At 37.2% G+C, this 15,477-nt stretch overlaps 1 protein-coding gene across 2 annotated transcripts in view; it reads left to right on the top strand.

The window, feature by feature from the left end:
* The window catches only part of BMP2K (BMP2 inducible kinase), a 148,075-nt gene that overhangs the window by 1,295 nt on the left and 131,303 nt on the right, over positions 1–15,477 (top strand). The gene's annotated exons all lie outside the window — the stretch shown is intronic.

The following is a 15,477-nucleotide window of genomic DNA, read 5'->3' as shown; positions in this document are numbered from 1 at the left end:
GTGTACTGCATGCTTCATTGGTCTGTGAGTTTTTAATTGCAAAATGATATTAAAAAATAAAAACCTTAAAAAATTCTTAAGAAATACATTTTGTTGATAAATGGCCCTTGTAAGTTCTATGGTTAAGATAAAAGAAATCGAAGAGTGGATTCAGTTCTCTGAGAGACGTTGATGTGGTTTGAAAAGAGTAGATTGAAGTTCCACTCGTATTTTTTGAAATGCTGTGAACAACGGTAAATTAGCACAAGAGAAAAACCTGAAGATTTTTGTATAAAGTATTCGAAAGAGAAAGAAATTGTGAATTATTCAGGTGTACATATCATTGCTCAGAATAATGATCTTAGCCGAAACTTAGAGAGGTGGGAGAAGGAGGATCCTTAGTTTTTCACAAGAATGAATATGTGGTGAGTGGTCTATAAAAGATTTACTATACTATAAAGTTTTCTAGCTCTTTATTACACATGAATTTCAATTGTTGGTTTACAATATGTTTTAGGTGTTAAGAACACATGTCTATTAAGTCAAATGTCATATATTGTCTTTGAATTGTTTTAGTAACTAATTGAAGTGTAGCTTGGGTAGTGTTAACGCTCACTTCATTCCACTAAATCCCAGATGGGTCTTTTTAATAGAAAAAATATATATATTGACATTTCACAAACTAGATTTTGAATTTGTATCACTCACTACCCTAAGCATATCCTATCACTACCCTAAGCAAACCATTTTCAATTAAAAAAAAACTTTGGAAAATAAAAAATAAAGATGAATTTCAAAAGGAGAGTTGATTCAACCACAGCAAAGAATGAAAATTTGTTTCAAGCGCTAATGTCACTGTTAGAGTGTTCCATATTGAGTTTTACCATAAATTCATCATTTCTCTTGAAAAATCAATAGTCAAGTGCTAGGAGGATGCAAGGGCTGAAGAAATCCTTTTGGAAGATGGGACTTCTCCATCCTATACCCCAGCTTTAATATCCTGGAGGGGAGGCCAAAGCCTAGGTTTTCTTCCCTTGTGTATTTTTGTTCTCTCTCCAGCACACTCACAACTGGAATTGTCTATGTATAATCAGTTTACTTTTTGATCCTGGCTGGTCTGTTCTTATTTCAGTTGCTTAATATCCCCTCTCCCTTCCAAATAAATAATGCTGCAATTTAGCCAAGATGTTTAAGCACAAGTCTAGTTCACATTTAAGTGTGATTAATCAATAGTTGATGGGTGTGCTTGATTGTAAAATTGGGCCAAATGCTTGTGAAAATGCATTAAAGTTTAGAGTACTTGATTTGGGGAGAGGCTTACCATTGAGTAGGAAAAGTGGTAGAAGCTAAGACAACCCGAAACACAAACTTGGTAGATTTTGCATTTTTTTGCTTTGGCCTAAGTTGTTTAAACAGAGCCAGGAAGACCTAACAGATTCTGTGCCCTGAAGTGTTTTTGCCATGCTCCTACAAACATTGGTAGCTTACTCATAATGACCTCTGTAGTATCTTTTCAGTAAGTCAGTCTGTGTCTCTCTTTCTCTTGTTATTTGTATATAATTAGTTATGTTCCAGAAAGTCACTGTGAAAACTGAATTAGCAAATCTTGAACCGTTGCTCCTACTACAGTGTTAGGTTCTTGAGAGCCTCTGTTCTCAACATTTTTGTCAGCTCATTAACATACAACCTTGTTTTGTGTGTATTGCAGTTTAAACACACCTTATTTAATATATTTGGTTGATTTATTAACATTGAAATCGTGGCCAACAGCTCTACCACTCATGCCTCAGTGAGGATTATCTAACACTGGTTATTTTCTCTGTAGTCTTTTCTCCTTGAACACTAGACAGCACTTAGCACTGTGCTTGGGGACTGTTTTCAACAGTGAAATCACCATTCGCAAGCACAAAAATGAGAAAAACGTGGCACTAAATAGACCATGAAAAGGACATTTGTTTACAGTATGTAAGCTGAAACAAGAATGTGTATGTCAGTAGACTCAAATTTTTCACCAATGTGCACATGTCTGCAAATGACAGTGAAAGTGTCATGAGTAATGATTTTGGGGGTACAAATATTAATGAGTAGATGAATTTGCAAATACAGTGTCCCCAAATAATGAGGATCAACCATTGTTATAGGTATATATGTGTATGCACATTATTATGTGTATAATTTAAAAAGCAGATTCTCAGGGATAGGTTGTATGTTTAAACTGTTAAAAGTAGTTTTATCTATGAAACATATACATTGTATCATAATATCTTTGTGTCATCATAAGCACATAAATGTTTGCAAATACAAGTTGCACCTTTTTAGTTCCTCCTCAAAGTTTAAAGGACTGATAGCACAGTGAGGCAGTTCAGTTTTTTTCTCAAAAACTGTTTAGTGTTAGGAGTCTGCGCTAAGCAGATCCCAACTTTGGTCTGTAGAAATGAGGGAGAGCCATATGTCAGTTTTTAGCTTGAAACAGTGACAAATTGTCAGGCTCATGTAACTAATTCAAGGTAACCTCCCAAGTTTTTACTAAAACCTAGGATTGGCTTGTTGATCACGTGCATCACCATAACAAGCCTTTGGTGCTAATCTGAGGAATTTAATGTTGATTGATAATCAGAAGTTGGTTTTCGAGTCGGGGACATTTTTTTCCCTAAGTGCTCTTGGTACAAAATGGACCTAAAATGGGGTGTTGAGCATAGGAGAGCAGAGATGAGTTGTTGAGATAATGTAATCATGAACTTATGGGGCTGGATAGAAGTGATAGTGTGAGTATGGTGATATGGGTAAGATTTACTGAGATGGGTGTTGGGGGTTATTGGCATGTTAGTAATTGGAGGCCAGGAAGTTACTACAGGGTTCTTTAAAAATAACTCAGTATTTCTCTTAGAGTTAAATGTTTAGATAAGGGTGAATGAATTTAAGCTAAGTGTTAGCTGTCCTCATTGTTAATTTTAAAGGAAAGTTGTACTATACATCTCTGATTTTGTAATATAAATTAGCAGGAAAAGATAGAGTTAAGTGCTGTATCTCATTTGCAGAAATCATCTGTGGCTGCCCAGTAACTTCATTCCTAAGAAAAAACAGAGAGCATAGAAAGAGGGGAGGATTGAATACAAATATCAAAAACTGTTACTATTATACAACTTCATTAAATGCCTTTGTGTGCTAAGCACTGCTAGGTGTTGCTTAACATAGTAGAGAACAATAATGGAGGTATTTTTCTGGCCTATGGAACTTACAGATTAGTGTGGAAGATAAATGCTAAGCAAGCAAACGAAAATCACCAAGTTACTGTAGTTAAATTTTTTTTATAGGTGTCTTGAAGACAATGCTCAGGTTTTTTGAGAGAATGCAATTTAGATTGGGGGGTCAAGGAAGGATTTTTTTAATCTTTTAGCAGAAGCCTGAAGGAAGAAATAAGTTAGTTAAAAACAGTGGTTTGAAGTGTGTCTGAAAACTGAAGTCTCTATGTGAGGGAAGGAAGTTTCAGAAACTGAAATATGCTCAGAGCTGTGGACTACAATGAATGAATCACATGTGAGAGAGATCCAAGATGATGTTGGCAAGGTGACCAAGGTCCAGGGTTTAGTATACCATGTTGAAGAGTTTAGGTTTTATCCAAAATGCAATGGGAAGCTATTGAAAGATTTGAGTTGGAGCAGTGACATGCTCTGATTTGCATTTTTACAAGATGATATACAAATAGAATGGTTAAAATGGTGACAGTGGGTGAAGATGATAATGCTTAAACTGGAAGACCTTGTGGTGGTCATAGGAAGTGTTAGGAGTGACTTGCTATGTATCTCTTGGGTAAAAGTATCTTGGGTAAAAGTATCTTGCTATGTATCATTTGTGAACATAGGGAAGGAACAGATTTTTTTCTTTTTGAGGTGTTTGGAGGACATCCTGCAGTTCCAGACATGTTTAGATGAGATATCTGAGAAGAAATATCAAATGGGAAGTTGGGTATGTTGTCTGGAACTTAGCAAAGGTGTTTGGGCTTAGAGATGGTAATTTTTTTTTTGAGACGGAGTCTCATTTTGTTGCCCAGGCTGGAGTGCAGTGGTGCGATCTCGGCTCACTGCAACTTACGCCTCCTGGGTTCAAGAGATTCTCCTGCTTCAGCCTCCTGAGTAGCTGGGACTACAGGTATTTGCTACCACACCCAGCTAATTTGTTATTTTTAGTAGAGATGGGTTTTCACCCACATTGGCAAGGCTGGTCTTGAACTCCTGACCTCAGCTGATTTACTCGGCCTCTCAGAGTACTGGGATTATAGGCTTAAGCCAGGCCTAGATATGGTACTAGAGACTGACTAGTGAGCCCCTGGCTGTTATTTAAAGCCCTGGGAGAGGATGGATGTAGGGAGAGTATAGAATGAGAAGGTGCTCACTGAAGGACTCCTGTAGTGCATCAGTCCCAGACATTAGTGTTCATTATAAATATTCAGAGGATTTGGTAAAACAAAGTATTGAGCCTGGTCCCCAACTTTTGGTTATGTCTGAGTGAGGCCAACTCCTTCAGTGGTACAGATGCTGCTGGCTCAGGAACCATACCTTGAGTACCACTGATTTAGAGCAAGCAAAGAAAACAAAGAAGAAAGTGCTAGAGAGGTATGAGGAAAACCAAGACACTCTGATACCTGGAAACTTGAGAGTATTTCAAGAAGAGGAGGGAGTGAACAATTGTGTTTCTGCAAAGTCATCTTACTTGATCACATTTTTTGGCCTGGCATTCACAGTTATTTATGCTCCCTTCTTCTTTTTAAAAGCTTACTTGTAATTATTTCCTAGGTGAATACTCTGTGCTTGGCACAATGTGCTCCACTCGCTGTTGGTCCATGACTGAATCTTGTACTTGCCTGTCACTCTGCCTTTGCCTATGTAATCCCTGTTTCCCAAGTACTGGTTATGATCACTTCCTCCTTTCTGTGGACACTTGTAACTATTTGCTTTTTTCCCTCTTGGCACATTTAACCTTCTGTCTTGAGATGCAATTATGTAAGGACTTAGAAACACTAAGGTTGTTAACTGCTGTTCCTCTCTCACCTCCACTACCAGATAGTAAAATTCTTAAGGGTAGACAGACTCTGTTTTAGTTGACGTTGTATCACACAAGTTGGCCATACCATGAACATTCATCTACTTCTCAAAGGAAATGATGTTTGACTTTCTTTCTTATTCTTTATTTTTAATCAGATGTTATTCTTCAGTGGAATTTAAGGCCTAATTTGCAAATTGAAGAGTACCAATGGAGGGCTCTTTACTGAATATCAAAGGTTTTGTATTTAGGCCAGAGACTCTGAATTTTCTAGTTTGGTGAAGGCAACAGTTAAGGCAGTGTCATTTCACTTAGCAACTTGAAACAGGAAGAAAAACTAACCTGGATGCCCCCTTGTAGTTAACCTGCTTTGTTGACATTGTGTTTTTATTTATTCCAGAAAGATTGAGTTTTTAAAGAAGTATGTTACATGCAATTGTGAAATTGTTTTACATTTTGCAGTTGATTTTGACAGCTGTTTTTGGATGCTGAGATTTTTGAGGGCAGAACCAAGGTCTATGTTCACCTCTGCATTCATTTGTCCCGTATTACTTACTTAGCAACTTTTTTTTCTTTAATTAAGCTTTTAGAAAATATTGTTTCCTTCTCTGAAACAAGGAGTTAATATCTATTGTGAAGATTAGAGAAGATAATGTGTGACAGTACCTAACAGTGCATTGCCAAATCTCTTCATAAATATGAGTAACTTTTAAGTTTAGATTTGGTTATAAGCTTTCAGTAAAATCTGATCTGGAAATCATCATAGTGACTTGATTTTATATTCGATATCACATTTGTCCTGAATAAGTATTACATTTATGTTTGCAGAATCTCTGAATAGTTTGTTAGATAATTATGTGTCACTCAGCCATATCGAATTTTCAAGTTTCAATCAGTTATATAAAATTTTGACCTATATAGTAGCAAATGATTTAACAATGAAATGGAAATTATTTGCAACAAAGGATACTATATAGAATATTATTAACAAATGCTTCTCTTTTGAGTGGCTTATGTTATCATTTTAGTGATAGCCCCTAGGATGTAATTTTGATTGTCCACTGATGTATTTCCTCTAGAGGTAGTAGTTTTATTGAAGAACAGGTTACACTAAAACAATTATTCTCAATTTTTGGTATTCCAGAAGTCATAGTGGAAATTTATAGTGCATTTATCTCTAGTAAAGGTGCTAAATTGCACAGGCTGGGCTGGTGGCTCATGTCTGTAATCCCAGCACTTTGGGAAGCTGAGACAGGTAGATCACTGAGGTCAGGAGTTTTAAGACCAGCCTGGCCAAAGGGTGAAACCCCGTCTCTACTAAAAATACAAAATTAGCTGCATATAGTGGCACACGCCTGTAATTCCTGCTATTTAGGAGACTGAGGCAGGAGACTCCCTTGAACCCGGGAGGCAGAGGTTGCAGTGAGCTGAGATTGTTCTCAGAGCAAGATGCTATCTAAAAAAAAAAAAAAGAAGTGCTAAATTGTACAAATGTACCAGATATCTTTGCTTTTAAGCTATAGTCAACTGTTGTGGTTAATACTGATATTCTCATGCTGGGCAGACTGAAAAGGCTATGTCTTTGATATTTTAAAAATAATGAAAATGAATTAATATTTGTTAGTATCTTTCATCATGGGGTGCACAGGAGGGAAACCTGGAAAAGGCCCTTGATGTTGTTAATGTTGGAGAACATAACTAGAAAGTGAGACTGAAGTCCTTATGTTGATCCTTTGTCTTCTATATAGTGTTCTTTCTAATCATATATGTTATCTTGGTTTTCTTTCACCGTTTCCCTCTTTTTTTTTGGTCAAAACTTGAAGTAGTTTCATATACATCTATTAGAGCTCATTTGGTAGCTATCAAAATGATTAAAGCCTTGACTTGGGATTGCAAAATTGAGTCCTGAACTACCATTTCAAAGCTGCCACACTTTTCTAGTGGTCCGCGTATAACATTTCATCTTCAAGGGATTGGGACTGTTTATTTCTTGGTTTAATCTTGCATGCATCTGGTGAACCATTCATCTACCCACAAATGTGCTATTTTTAGGTGACTAAGTTGGGAAGTTGAGTGGTTAATCACTGAGCTGTTTTAAATAGTTGGGCACTTAGTTAATTTGGAGATTCTTTGTCTGTGTATCATCTTTACAAATGAGGTCAGTCAGCACATGTCTGTCAACAGTTTCAAAAGTCTCTGCAGGAAAGTGGTTGTGAGGCCTTTTCTACAGAGAGACTTTGTTTTTGGTTTATCCTAGTCTTGTAGAATTACAGTAACATTAGAGGCATTTTACAGTGGGTATTATTTTAAAATATGGAATGATTGTTGCTACTAGTTTGCCCATTTTTAACATTTTAAAATTAGCTTTGAAATAGTACCTTCTTGGATGCCTCTATTGGGAAAGACACTATCTGCTAATCCCTGTTCTGCCTCTAACTTCCATTGTGACTTTTTGACTTCAGTTTCAAGAAAAAAATGAAGTGGATAAAATGAATTTGTAACATCTTTTTCTGTTTTAGTATTCTAGGATTCTGTCTATGTAACTGATTTTTACTGCTCTTTTTGCTAAGTGAGGAGCATGGGTTAGAGAGGGATATCAATGAACAATTTCTGGATTGAGACCATAATGAAAGGATTGTATTTGGTCGTTTTACAATTTGAGCTCTTTGACAAACTTGACAGTGGATTAGCAATTTATTTATTTATTTATTTAATATTATTGTTATTGTTTGAGATGGAATCTTGCTCTGTCACCCAGGCTGGAATGCAGTGGTGCCATCTCAGTCCACTGCAACCTCTGCCTCCCGGGTTCAAGTAATTCTCCTATCTCAGCCTCCTTGAGTAGTTGGGATTATAGGCACATGCCGCCTGGCTAATTTTTGTGTTTTCAGTAGAGACGGGGTGTCACCATGTTGGGTCAGGCTGGTCTTGAACTCCTGACCTTGTGATCTGCCAGCCTAGGCCTTTTAAAGTTCTGGGATTATAAATGTAAGCCACCACACCCGGCAGCAATTTATTTTTTGATCCTAAAGTATAGAATTATTTTTATTTTATTTTTTTCAAGATGGAGTCTTGCCCTATTGTCCATGCTGGAGTGAAGTGGTGCAATCTTGGTTTACTGCAATCTCTGCCTCCCGGATTCGAGTGATTTTCCTGCCTCAACCTCCCAAGTAACTGGGATTACAGGCGCTTGCCACCATACCTGGCTAATTTTTGTATTTTTTTTAAGGTAGAGTTTTGCTCTTCTTGCCCAGGCTGAAGTGCAGTGGCGTGACCTCGGCTCACTGCAACCTCCACCTCCTGGCTTGAAGTGATTCTCCTGCCTCAGCCTCTGAAGTAGCTGGGATTATAGGCACCTGCCACTATGCCCTGCTAATTTTTCTATTTTTAGTAGAAATGGGGTTTTACCGTGTTGACCAGGGTGGTCTCAAACTCCTGAACTCAGGTAATCCACCTGCCTCAGCCTCCCAAAGTGCTGGGATTACAGGCATGAGCCACCGTTCCTGGTCTTATACAGGGTTTTTTCTTCCTTTGAGATGGAGTTTCACTCTTCTTGCCCAGGCTGGAGTGCAATGGTGCGATCTTGGGTCACTGCAATCTCCACCTCTGGGATTCCACCTCCTGAGTTCAAGTGATTCTCCTGCTGTAGCCTCCCAAGTAGCTGGGATTACAGGCGTACACCACCATGCTTGGCTAATTTTATATTTTTAGTAGAGACAGGGTTTCTTCACATTGGTTATGCTGGTCTCGAACTCCCGACCTCAGGTGATCTGCGCACCTCAGCCTCCCAAAGTGCTGGGATTATAGGAGTGAGCCACCGTGCCTGGCTTAATTTTTGTATTTTTAGTGGAGACAGGGTTTCACCATGTTGGCCAGGCTGGTCTCGAACTCCTGACCTCAAGTGATCTGCCCACCTTGGCCTCCCAAAGTGCTGAGATTAGAGGCATGAGCCACCAGGCCTGGCCTAACATTATTTTTTAATCACTAGAAAAAGGTCTTTTCTAAGGAGTTGCCTTTCATGCTGCTCCTTGAGATTGGGGTCGAAGCTCAAATTGTGTGACATTTCAGAATATGAGTTAGTTTCAATGGGTATGCCACCTTAACTGCTTATTTTACTATCTTGATCATGTTATCTAAGACACTCATTCACAGTATATGCATTTTAGAGAGTATTAGAAAGTTGAAAATAAAACTTTGTTTATAAAGTTTTTATTCAAAAAGAATATTTGATGAGGTATGACAATGTTTTCTCTGATTAAGTTTACAGATAGAAAGTTTACCCATGATATGTGTGGAAAATTTGGTACTTTTTTGTTACAGTGCTGTCAGCCCTAATTTGGGTTCATAATACATCTCATTTAGAGAATTACATTAGCGTTTGGACTGTTCTTTCAGACTCTTTCCTTGCCAAACCAATTCTTGTATCCCATCCAGTTTATTCTTCCTAAAATGGACTTATGCTCATGTCACTGTCTTACTTGTATAACCAAGCAAAGTACAGACTCTTACTCTAGCATTCAGGGCCCTCTGTGGTGTGACCTCCAACCCACCTCTCCAACCTTAATCTCTCACTTTTACTCTATGTGTGTATATTACACACATGTACTTGATATTTCCTGCACTCCTCTCAAGCGTTCTGCAATGGTCTGAATGTTTGTCTCCTTCCTCTGTTCATATGTTGAAATCCCAACCCCCAAAGTGATGTTATTTAGTGATGGGGCTGTTGGGAAGTGATTAGGTCATGAGAGCCCTCATAAATGGAATTAATGCCCTTATAAAAGAGGCCCCAGAGAGATACTTCATTCCTTCTACCATATGAGGTTAGAGTGAGGAGATGGCCATCTATGAGGAAACAAGTCCTCACCAGACACTGATTCCCAGCACCTTGGTCTCGGACTTTCCAGTCGCCATAACAGTAAGAAATAAATTTGTGTTGTTTATAAGTCACCCAATTTGTGTGTGTGTGTGTGTGTGTGTGTTTTGAGACAAGGTCTCACTCTTTTGGCTAGGCTGGAGTGCCTAGCTCACTCCATAGCTCATTGCAGCCTTGAACTACTGGCCTCTCACAGTCCTCCCACCTCAGTCTCTCAGATAGCTGGGACAATAGGCATGTGCCACCTTGCCACACTTTCCCATTTCTATTTTTTAGCTTATGTTATGTTTGCCTAGAATGTGAATACTAGCCTCCACCACTTTGTTAAACATGGGTCTTGTAGGGTATATTTAAAAGAGTTACTTTTTTTGCATTTTTTTTTTTTGAGATGAAGTCTTGCTCTGTCGCTCAGGCTGGAGTGCAGTGGCATGATCTCAGCTTCCTGCAACCTCCACCTCCTTGGTTTAAGCAATTCTCTGCCTCAGCCTCCCAAGTAGCTGGGATTACAGGTGCTCGCCACCACACCCAGATAATTTTTGTATTTTAGTAGCGACAAGGTTTCACTATCTTGGCCAGTTTGGGCAATCTTTATTTTTTCATGAAATCCTATTTACAACCAAATAAGTGTAATTATGCCTTCCTTTGTCCTGTGTAACAACTGTTACTTATATAGCACTTACCTAAAATAGCTTTCTTTTGTTCTAATAAAATGTGTGGTTTTCTCTACTTTAAAGTTTAATTCTTTTAAGGCTTATCTTGTATTCATTCCTTTTTTCCCTTTTACTATTTTTAAAATATTTGGTAGAGATAGGATCTTGTTATGTTATCCAGGCTGGTCTTGAACTTCTGGCCTTAAGTGGTCCTCCTGCTTTGGCCTCCCAAAGTGCTGGGATTATAGGTGTGAGGCACCATGCTTGGCCTTGTATTCGTCTTTTATTTCTTGCAGTGCGGTACTCATGATAGTATTCAGTACCTCTGTAAGAGATTGAGTTTTGTTATTGAAAAGTGGTCAGAGGGCTTGCTACAAATTACTCTGAAACAACTGGATAGCAGCCATACTTGACATATCAAACTGTTCAGTTGTTATTTAGGAGAAGGCCGACTCTGTTTTTGAAATTCTGTCCATTTAAAAATAAGGAAATAGAGATATTTGGTAATAATATAGGTCTAGCATTAAATAGATGCATGAAAATAATACTACCAGATTTATTTTTGGACTCCTAGCCTCTTTTATTTCTGTTATGGTTAAATGTATAGGACATTTTGTTTTGTGGGTACTGCATTGGTTGTATTAGATGTGACTTTCAAAATGTTCTATCCTGAATTCCCATGAGCTACCACCGTTGAACAGAGTGGGAGCTGGGTAGGTCTAAAGTATGTGCTTTGGACCTTGAGAAGAAACAGTTTTAGGGATGGTCAGCTGTGTATGACTTTATCTTGAGTGGTGGATAGTACCAAGGCTTAATGGGATGAATAGTGTCTAAGGGGATGAGATTAGGAAGGAGAAGGGGATCTCATCTCCCTAAGGCTCCTGGGGAGGGAAACAAGTGAGTATGAACTGGGGGATTCCTCTAACCGGACTATATGATATTGAAGGTACTTATTTTCTTGGTAGAAAGACATCGAGTTTGCTTTTAGATTAGGAAATTTGTAAGCCTGGCCCAAAGGTCGGAGGGTAGCAAACCACCCTTGACTATTCTTTCTTTCATTTTCTGGAAGAGAGGGTTCCAACATAACTACTTCCCCTTGCCTAAATGCTATATTTACTTATTTTTCTTTATTTTTGCTGATTGGGACATTGTTAGGGCTGCCTGGATTTGACACAATTAAGTATTCTCTTTTGAATGAGATTGTCAGTGGTTAGTTTAGGTTTTACTATTCTTTCTGAATCATAAAGATAGTACTAAAATATATTTTTTTTCTGAATCTTTTCAGGACTGTTTTTCTAGGGAGTGGGATTATACATCACTGGGAGTTACTCACTTTTTCATTCTCTTGCCTGCATCACAGACTTTTCTATTGAATGTTAGTGGTCTGTTTTTTTTTACAGGTATAGAAAAAAAATGTTTCTACTGACTTATGATCAGTAGGACATGTGTTCTGAATTATTTCTTCAGAGGTTGGGTGTATGTATGCTCAGCTGTGCATAGGCTTTTGATGGTGTCTTCTATGATCACTAACGAGAGTATGTAAGATAGTTAATTGTTATGTGCAGTAATATGGATTTTTTCCCTACCTAATGGGCCTAAATTGATATTGGACTAGATCCTTAGTTTCATTAGCACGATGTTGTGGTTAACTCACTCAAACAGTTCAGTTTAAATCTTAGTGAATAGTTAACTAAATTGCTAAATCTTTGGTAAATTTTCATCTTTTAGCAAAATGTTGTTGATACAATCCAAAGGAGAAATTCTAAGGATCGCAACCCAAATTGGTGCTTGTTTTTATTTTTATTTTATTTTTTTTGAGACAGAGTTTCACTCTTTTGTTACCCAGGCTGGAGTGCAATGGCGTGATCTCGGCTCACCGCAACCTCTGCCTCCTGGGTTCAGGCAATTCTCCTGCCTCTGCCTCCTGAGTAGCTGGGATTACAGACACACACCACCATGCCTAGCTAACTTTTTGTATTTTTAGTAGAGACGGGGTTTCACCATGTTGACCAGGATGGTCTCGATCTCTTGACCTCGTGATCCACCCGCCTCGGCCTCCCAAAGTGCTGGGATTACAGACGTGAGCCCGGCCACTTCTTTTTATTTTTAAACCAGTGAAAGTATTCTGGATTTTATGGTTTTTCACCTCATTGAAGTAGGAACTTTAGAAATATTACAAGCCCATGAGTTTTATTTTTTAAAAATATGTTTGTGTATGGTATTTTGCCTATCCATAGGGAATGTTGGAAGTACATTTGTAAGCACTGTATGAATCCATAGTGTTCAGGGTTGGATGTAACTAATGCTCATAAATTTCTAGCTTGAGAAACTTTATTTAATATACAGATTCAAGGTTCAAATTTGTTCTCATCTTAGAATAGTGGCTGTTCATTTTTTTAAAATGCACTATAGATATTTCAAAAAGTTGTGGTGGGTCATTATGAATAGTATAAGGTCAATTCCATTTTTTAAAAATGTTTTGGAAGACTAAGTATAGGGAACGATGTATAAGAACCTGAATTAAAAAATCAGACCTTCTCAGAGCCTCTTTCAGAAAATATCCTAAGGATTCTGTTAAGTGCGAAAATTGGTCTTGTTGGACTAACAGACTTTGAAAATGCTAGTGCTTCATTATATTTCCCATAATTGTAATGATTGTCCAGATTTAGTTACCTCATTCAGTTCCCTTATTTAACCATGAGAAAATGGAGTAATGAATGAACCCAAAGTCACACTATTAGTGTTGATTGTGTTGGTTGTGGAGAGTAGAACTTAGTTCTCATGACCAGCACTCTTTCTAGCAGTTATAGCCCCTTTATTTTTATTTTTCATTTTTTTTCCCTTATGCCTAAGTACTTTTACTTATGGCCTCTTTAATGGGCTCCTATGCTGTATAGGCATAAGGGACCTGGGGACTTTTAATAGTCGGAAGGCAGCTGGAGTATTACGGGGTGCCTGAGGAGTATGAGGTAGAAGATGTACTCTGAAACATTTTTGCTCAAGTTTCAAAGTTAAAGCTTTCCTGCTTCGCATTTTCCTAAGGCCATCAAACCATGTGCTGCAGTTATTTGAGCTAAGATGTCACGATTAATTTTAAAAGTTTAAATCCCAAGTCCTCCCAGGATAGTCTGTTGTCTCAGTCTAGAAAGGACGAGTCATAAATGAAATAATGTATTTGTGAACTGTAAAGTAAGTAGCATAAAGTTATATTACTTTAGCTTCTTCAGTTGAATTTAGCATAGCAACACATAGGACCTTCTGTGGGGAGGAAGGGGAAAGAGGAAGAGAAATAGCTGAGTTTTTATCCTCCACTTTTCTTCTGTTCCTTGTTCAAGGTTATGGAGTCTGATGTACAGTAGCATCAGATCCCTATTTGCATTTTTACTTAATAAATTTGTATGGTGTTCAAAGTAAAAAGAAAACAAGGTTATTTTAAATTTCTATTTATTAGATGACAGCACAAATGCTTTTCACTTAAAGTTGGAATACAAAACGTCTGAATCTTTAAAGTGATATAAATATCTATGATATTATAAGTTACCTTGAAAGGACATGACATTACTTTTACACATTTGGCATATTTTTATATACAGGCAAGTAAAAGTCAAAATAGAAGGGTGGTTGATTTATGATTTTAAGACAAAGGATAAGATTTCTAAACTAAACTTATTTGGAAAAGTCATTATTGTCTAGGTATAAAACTCAAGAATATTGAAACGCAACTAGTATTTATAAGAAATATTTTTAGAATAGTAATTAATAAAGCTTAATATCTTCTTATATCCCAGTAATAATGAATTAGAAAATAAATTACATTCATAATAGTGAAACAATATATATCACATAAGAGCTAAACTCATGAGAAATGTGCAGAACCTCTGAATAAAACCATAATATTGTTATAGAAGAACACAAAATAAAACTTGTCTAAATAGAGAACTATATCATGTTACTAGCTAAGATGACTCAATATTGTCAACATGTCATTTCTTCCTAAGTAAACTTAGTACAAAAACAATTAAAAAAATAAACTATAACATTTCCAATATTTTTCAAACTGTGGAATTATCACCATCATTATCAAGAAGCATTCATCTAGCGTCTGTATTTTTTCTGAGTAAAAGCAGCTTTTTTGTAAGTCAAAATGTAGATAGAGCCTGGCATGGGTGGCCCACGCCTCAGGAGGCCGAGGTGGAGTTCAAGGTTGCAATGAGTGCCATTGCACTCCATCTGGGTGATGGAGTGAGACCTTGTCTCTAAATAATAATAATAAAATTTAAAAAAATGTGACATATTACCCCCTCCCATTTGCCTCTAATATATGTCTCTCCTTCGAACTTTAGATGGAGGCTGAGAAATTGGTCATCTTTTCTCTCCCATTCTTTTCTTTTCATCAATTATCTTATTTTTCTCTTATTTTTACTTGTTCCTTAATATTTTTTTATACCTGTTGAGGTATACCAGTTTATACCCTGAACAGTTTATATCCTGTTCAACATGTAAGCCTGTTTCTCTCATCTCAGATGAAACAAACAAAAATAAGATTTTTGTGATCTTTCCTACTCTTTGCTTCCTTTATTAATTGACTTTTCTGAAAAAATAGATTTTGGTAATGGTTCTCATAATGTGGTGTATGGACCCCAAGGGCCTTTGATAGGGGGTCTATCAGGTAAAAAATATTTTCATAATAATAATAAGACATAATTGCCATTTATACTGTATTGGCATTCACACTGCATGCACCTGACAATAATCAAGGTAGTGAAAAGCATTTCATTACTCTTGGCCCTTGAGTACATGTCTTTTCTTTTGGCAAAATGTACATAAGATTTACCTCAACCATTTTTAAGTGTACAGTTCAGTGGCATTAAGTACATTCAAATTGTTGTGCATTCCTCATCACTATTTCCAGAAAATTTTCATCATTTTAAACAA

Source organism: Callithrix jacchus, chromosome 3, assembly GCF_049354715.1.
Source record: "Callithrix jacchus isolate 240 chromosome 3, calJac240_pri, whole genome shotgun sequence".
Classification (NCBI taxonomy): Eukaryota; Metazoa; Chordata; class Mammalia; order Primates; family Cebidae; genus Callithrix; species Callithrix jacchus.
The sequence above is the reverse complement of the archived record's forward strand: the minus strand, read 5'-3'. Positions and strand labels throughout refer to the sequence as shown.